Source organism: Anneissia japonica, unplaced genomic scaffold, assembly GCF_011630105.1.
Source record: "Anneissia japonica isolate Jap-2015-1 unplaced genomic scaffold, ASM1163010v1 scaffold997_len2565447_cov190, whole genome shotgun sequence".
NCBI classification, from domain to species: Eukaryota; Metazoa; Echinodermata; class Crinoidea; order Comatulida; family Comatulidae; genus Anneissia; species Anneissia japonica.
The window spans coordinates 2,067,607-2,075,071 of record NW_022696369.1 but is presented as its reverse complement, the minus strand read 5'-3'; the positions used below and the strand labels follow the sequence as shown (position 1 = coordinate 2,075,071).

General features: G+C 35.1%; 1 long non-coding RNA gene across 1 annotated transcript; it reads right to left on the bottom strand.

Annotated features, from left to right (window-relative positions):
* Nucleotides 1–2,211: 2,211 nt before the first annotated feature.
* LOC117102035 lies at nt 2,212–6,230 on the bottom strand. The gene is made up of 3 exons (XR_004444353.1): nt 6,097–6,230; nt 3,514–3,689; nt 2,212–2,340 (listed from the first exon to the last, which is right to left on the bottom strand). It is a non-coding gene; the product is annotated as an uncharacterized LOC117102035 (long non-coding RNA).
* Between the last annotated feature and the right edge of the window lie 1,235 nt (nt 6,231–7,465).

Here is a 7,465-nt window from a genome sequence, read left to right as displayed (position 1 = left end):
TGTCAGACAAACGGGTAAGAATGAAGATTGGTTTTCAGAGCTATAGTTTTGAGAAATGCATTCATTCTTATGCTTGTTAAAATTTTAATATCCTGACTTATCTATTCTATGATTGGCTGTGATGTTGGCAGGTAAATTTATATCTACATATGACCGCTGGCCATTTAAACGTATGAACGTGTGAACATGTGATGTTGAGTACTTACATTTTAAGAGCTCCTTTTTAGCTCTAAGGGAAACTTGCATTCATATTAAATTTAGAAGCAAAACTTGGATAAGTTTGAATTATGGAGATTGACGAGGCAAGATACTGTATGCTTATTGCTTCATAAAAACCATTCAATGATTTACAAATGGAAACCATTTTTGTGTTAATGTTCTTTGCAAACCATTTGAATTTGTAAAATGTCTTGGTTTTTTTACCTGTTCTATATTCTATTATTCTCTGTATATTCCATCCTACTTGACGTATATTAGTCTCGGTGATAAAAAGGGCAGAAATTAGTTGAAAGGAAGTCAAACAGAGCTGACACTATCGGTAAATTAGGCCTAAGAAAATTACATTTAGTCAAAAATGTCAAACGATAAAATCATAATTGTTTATTCATCACAGAATTCAGGGACATTAACACATCCTAAAAAAAATTAAGTTTGACAGGGCATGTTTACAGGAAAACAGCTGGACAAAGAACCTAACAGAATAGTGGTCATGGACAGAGAAGGGGAACTGATGTAAACAAAAGAAAAGGTGGGTACAATGACATCAGCATATAGAAACAGCTTGGGCAAACGAGAGGCTAACAGCAGAGACAGGTGGCAAAATATATACAATGGAGGTGTAAATTCTCTTACAACAATGCTTTCAGAAAAGTGGGTGAAAGAATCTTGCTGATTCTGATTGCAATACAAACTAGATAATAATAAAGTATCAGATTTAGATTTATTGAAGGGAACTTGGAATAGGAAGAGGGAGACAGGACCATAAATCTCTTTAGCCATGAATCAATGGTCCAAAAAAAAAATGAATTCCATAATTGAGAATAATAAACCTTAGCAAAATAAAACAGCATAAAAATGTCCAAATTGCCTAGGTTTTCTGTACTCTGGACCTCACAAGTTTGTCTTTATTGGGATACACAACTGTCACTCATAGGATTCTGTGGGCCCTGGACCCTGGCTGAGACTTGGCAGACCATCAGGAATTGTAGCACACCCAGTTGGACTACCTGTACGGAATTTAATAATCATTACAACAATTACAAATTTATAAGTGTAATGTTAACACCTTTATCGGACTTTTGATTTTTATCAAACCCACTCGTGTATTTTTTCAGCGTAAAAACAGTGAAATCTGCCGAAATATCCCAGCTGTCTTTAACATAAATCCCTCTACAGTCGAAAGTTGTGGGCCGATTTCTTTTGGGAAAAGTCCGTTCGAAAGCCCTTTTTGTCTTCTAAATGTATTCTAAATATAAGATTGATCGGTTGAGCAGTTTTATCGGACCAATCAGATTTATGAAAATCATCCAAAACTCCTCACCATATGCTTAAGCATTACAAGCATATGGCAGTCTGACGCTCACGTGGATGCAGAACTTGAAATATACTCTGGAAAAACAGATAAAATGACTAAATTATCCTTATTTTTAAACACTAAAATTATGATCATTGGCAAAAGAAAAGGATAGAGATTCAAATGATGTAAATCATATGCAGTAAAAACGTATAGATTTTTAGTACCAGCAGTATATGAATGTCAGTTTTTGTAAAACACCCCATTTTTTCGAGCGGTTCACTGGTTTGAGATGGTCGATTCCATTTTCTTATGTGTACATGACTACGTACATGTGAGTGGTGAAGACTGTAAAGCAGGGTAGAATATGTCTTCTTTTGAGGGTAAAAATAAAACTGTGAATGGTATTTAGATAATTATGTATGTTGTTTAGAATAAAAATTGAAAGTCCATATGAAAATGTTACGGCGTTTAATTTGTAGTTGTGGAACCCCCTAAATTACAAATGAACTGTTTCAAAGCCGTTACGCGCTTGACTGATCACCCACAGTGTACCATTAGCCCATGAGAGGAAGCTACCTTGAGGTCGAATTCAGGGAATAAAATTGCACTGCTAGCAAAATATTGTCGTAATGATAGGCCTCTGTGGCCTAGAGACTTCTTTCTGAATGCGTTGTCTTTAATAACTCATCTTTCTTACATCATACAGGATACAGTCATAATGCATAAAAGGGTAGACCTACAACCCCAGCCCAAGCCTGTATCACCAAAAAATCCATACTGGCGTCTTTGATCTGCGCACCGTATCCCATCATGGTTACACCCACCTATGGTAAATTTATACAAGAGTGAAAGTACAAATGTGACAGTTGTTATGCTCTTGAAAACAAAACATTCACATTATACACAAAAGGCAATAACAAGCAAGGCAGTTAGTTAAGAGGTTCACTGACTTGTAAGTCTGTTTTGTTGTACAAACAAACATATTAAAAATTGGATCATGATGAAGAAGTGATTGCGTTGCCTCATTACAGACTAAAAGAATTTCCAGTTTACTGTAGTCTTTCGGGTCTAGTTTCCCAAGCAATCTCTAAATCCATTACTTAGCCTATTTTTCATTTCAAAATTGGAATTCTGGATTCTGGATTCTGGATTCTGTAAAAGAGGCGGAAGGGAGTCTGGTCACATTCTTCAATTTAATGAGCTTTTCTTCAACTCAAATTTTCATTATTTTTATAGATGACAATCTAGTTCCTTTGTTCATATTTCCCACATGTGTATAGTGGCTGATTCAAAAGGTGGGGGGGGGCATGCTCCCCCATAGTTTGTGTAAAGAAAACCCAAGTTTTATATCAAAACGCTACCAAGCTAAATTGTAAAAATCAGTCAAACACAAATGAAGGTGCTAGAGGTAAGGGGGTTCACCTCCTTGCACCCCTATCAGGGGCTTTTCCCTGACACTCTCACTTGGTTAGGACATTCACGCCCCCACCTCTTTCTTAACGGCCTGGATACGCCCGAGTCTTCAGCTTTGCTTTTGAAAGTTTTTGTTTAGCAATGCAGAGTTTGCCATGTTCAGTAACTTACAGTATAGAACGCTCACTCAAATCATTCATTATTTAAAGCCATAAAAAGAATGCAACGTAAAACCCAGGTGATGGCGCATGCAGAGTATCACAAAGGAACAACAGAGACTAAGAGTGAAAACACAAATATAAAACATGATTTTCAAAAACTTTTTAAGAGCTAAAAAAAAAAAAAATTCAATTACAATACTGGCAATTCAGCCACGCAGGCGAGTGCCTTGTTAGTCTGTCTTGTTAGACTACAAAGCTTTAGCTCCTTTCTCAATTCAGAATTGTTAGGGCCTTGAACACAAAATTGGGAATGTTTTATATACGGTAATATTCATAGTTATGATTGAAATGTTTAAGCCGCTATGAATTATTAAATGTAATTTATTCCAATGAAAATCCTAAAACGAATTCAACATCACTTACCGTAAATTACATTTCAGACCTAATCAACTATGATCGGGATTCGACATGGTGCATAAGGTAATAAGTGCGCATCCATACTAAAATGGGGCCACGGAATCTGCTGTAAATAGAGCCGCTGTAAATAGAGCCTCTCTGCTGATAGTACTGCTAACATTTTCTGTATATCAGTTGTGTATCTGAAAAGCAAACATTAAACTTGTGTAGTAGAGATGTATCAATTAATTCTTAACCTAAACCCCTTATTTTTAGGCTATTCTCAGAAAGACAAAATAACGATTGAGAGAAAAGGAAAATGCCTATAAGTAGGAAACCTTAGCTTGTTGAAATTTGATTGGATCAACCCAAACTTCATAAGCCTCAAGCAAACTTTATAAAAATGAAAAAATCAACCGAACTCTACCCATAGCCTAAAACGAGATTTCTTACCATTAAAATTATTTGGGGGGAAAACCACCCCTTTACTATTCCTCATTTTTTCAAAACCTTGATATTCCTCAATTGCTAGCAAAATGTTATTTAATTTCTCAATGTTGTTAATATTCTGTACATCTCTCCCTGCATGTCACATTTTACGATGAGGTCTATCTGCATAAAAATTAAAATACCCAAGAATACAGTACAGGTCCACTGATGTAGAAGCAGTTTTTTACCATTTTAAAATTTTTTCTAAATGAAATTGCACTAAAAGGCACAAACAATTTTTCATATAATTATTCCTAGTGTGCTGTTGGCTAGATACATTCTTCTTTCCATTAACTCAATTTTATTTAAATTTATTTATATTACACGTTGGTACCCCTATAATTTTGATTTAGGAGGCCATTAAGTTTGGAGCCAAAATAGGTGCTAACATTCGATACAATATTCATCTTTTCCTAGGCATTGATAGGGGAAAATATACATATTTCATAATTTTATATAAGAAATAACAGTTAACAAATGACCAATTAAATTAAATAAAATATTTATAACCAAGGCCTGTATGTTTAACGTTATTAGCTTGGTCATTCAATTTGACACCTATGGAAAAAAATAATCAGATCCCTGAGGAATATTTTGTGATGTTGCAGCTATTATTCAAAGCACTGGCACTCAAACTGTCCAGGTTTTGACTAATAATTTTTGGTGGAAAGTGAGAACAGTGGATAAGGTGCCTTTGTGAAGGACATAAATTTTTTTGTGCATATATTGAGAATGTGTAGTTGAAATATGCCTTTCTGTACATTACAGAGACCATAAATTTTAGACAACCAGAGATAAAGTGTCATTTAAAGGTGTTCAAAGCAGTGGCGTATCTAGAGGGTGCACAAGGGCGTAATCCCCAAAAAATAATTGTGCCTCACAGTAAACCCCCCCCCCCAAAAAAAAAAAATCACGTTCAAGTGATCACCTTATTTAGCGGGCTAGCTTCAATCACCTAATCATCGAGCTCCCCACTTCACCTTTGTGACCCCACCAGTCCCCTCCTAATCCCTCTCCCACCCCTGGATTTTAAGACTCCTTAATACACCACTGGTTCAAAGCCCTGATCTCAAGGTTTTGTTAGAATTGCAACTGCTGTACACAACGCTCTCTCATCAGTCGATGTCATACAGATTTGCTAATGAATATCTCTGAGTCCTTGTTTGAGTAATGTTTGGGCCCCTGGCTTTAGTCTGTGAGAGGCCATGACTGTTGTTACTGGTCTACTGCAAGTTTTAAATTTAGTAGTTAAAAGTATGATAGTTGTAGAAAATTATAAGTTTTAATATTGGTTATTAATAAAAAGACTACAGTAGGCCTAACATTTTAGTAATAATTTTGTAGGCTGTCCTGTAAAATATGTCAACATAACCCTATAAAACATCCCCATTCTTCCCTCTTGGACATCTCTCATTTACTTTGATTTCAACTTTAAACCACAATCTATATGTGAGTTTGTTAAATCACTTAATTTGATAAATGATGCTTCCATGCACATACAGTAGGCCTAGTTTCATGAAATATACGTCTTTATCACGTGATGGCCTCAGGCCTATATTTTACTAGATTTATGTTTAAAATAAAAATAATTTTAAAACTTGCTATTCAGGCTACTTTCACAGTATTCAGCCTCATCTATTTTATTATTTTATTTTTATTTTTTACAAATTATTAATTATGGACGTGATAACTAAAATCAAGGATAAGATCAATTATTAAAATCTTACAATCTAATAGGCCTTCCTAGGCCTACATCGATATAATTTGACAGGATTCAACAGGCTCTAGATATGTATTATTACTATTAAATTTATGCTAAATGTAGGCTAGGCAGCCTCTAGATATGTATTTATGCTAAATTTAGGCTAGGCACATATAACTAGCTGTTAAAAAGTTACCAGCTAAGGGCCTAAAAGGACATTTTGGGCCTTAGGCTAAGCTTACTTTTTTGTCAACAGAGGCCCACTCTTGTAACCCTGTGAGATAGTATCTCATTCTCATTCACGATGTTGATGAGTGCCTGCCTGGTGGTGTGGAGACAAGTCTCAGTAGGGCCTAGCCTTGGCCTACACTGTACTATCAAGTTGATATTTTAATTAAACATTGATATACGTTACCAACCTCTTGTAGGCCTATGTTTTAATTATTAATACTTGTTTTTATTTCGTTTTTCTTCCAATCACCGTACAAACATGTCTAAGTAGTCCCTACATCTGTTAACAGAGAGAGAGGAGGAGGTTCAGGTTCCGTTTCCTGTTCCGGTTCCGGTGTAACTTTTTTGTTTAGGCGATGACGTCACGACAATACACTCTCTCATTCGTCCAATGTTTTTCAACGCCATGGATGGATCATTATACACACATTCTGAGTCTATATTCTTGGATTTTCTCACCTCCTGTGCCTTGTTTATTGTTCTTCTATGGAGGAAATAACTATAGGCCTATCATGAATATTGGAATTACTCTATCTGCTTGGTATCTAAACCTACGATTACGAAAATTGAAAACCAGACAATGGGTGTGTAAAGAAGTAAAGCACGTAATAGACAACATTCAAATAAATTGCGTACTTTATATTCAAATAAGCATTATTTTTTCAACAGAAAAAATAGAACTTAAATACTTTTACCCTACCTTTAATTTTGTGATTTTCCTCCATTTATTTGACTAACAGCAATAATTTTACAAACGGGATTGTTAATAAATCCTCGTTACTTCACTGGCTGTCAAAGTATCGCGATTCCTAACAATAGGCCCACAGTTACAAATAACAACATTTTAAAAACAAGATGAAATTAAATTAGTGAACCCATATATTTCTATTTTGACATTCTCAGTTTATTGCTGCGCTAATACATGACATTAATTTATTATTGTCAAATCAATGAATAAAACACTTTAACATCCGATGTTTTACAGACGTTTATAGCCAAGCCATTAGTCGAGATTATGCATTAGTCGATGGTGGTCTGACATAGATGCAGACTTGATTCACTATTGACGCTATGTTTGAGATTTATATTTTGGCCTCTTTCAGTATCTCACGATAAAACACTGAATACGATATTATTTAAAAATTTATTTTTGCTGTGTGATGTGTAGTTTGACAGTGTACCGTAGACTGTATTCTAAATCAATATTTGTGTAATAATATATTTGCTGACATGTTGACAGTTAGTAAGTAGTGTGATTATATTTCTCATTCGTTGTTGATATGAAGCTCTATATAAGTCTAAAATTCTTATTTATTAATAAGAAGGATGTCCGTTGGTGGACATCGGAGGGGTTTTCAAACACTGAGGCTACCGTAGGCCTATTATAACGCCCTTAAATATCACCTGGGTAGTGATTTTTCATCACGCACTGGGCAGACTTTATATTAGTTATCAATATCTCAGCCCGGGATAGCTACATACCATTCTTGTGACTTTGGTATTTATCCAGACAGGAATCCTATGAGATACTAGGAATTAATTTTATTAGATCGACCT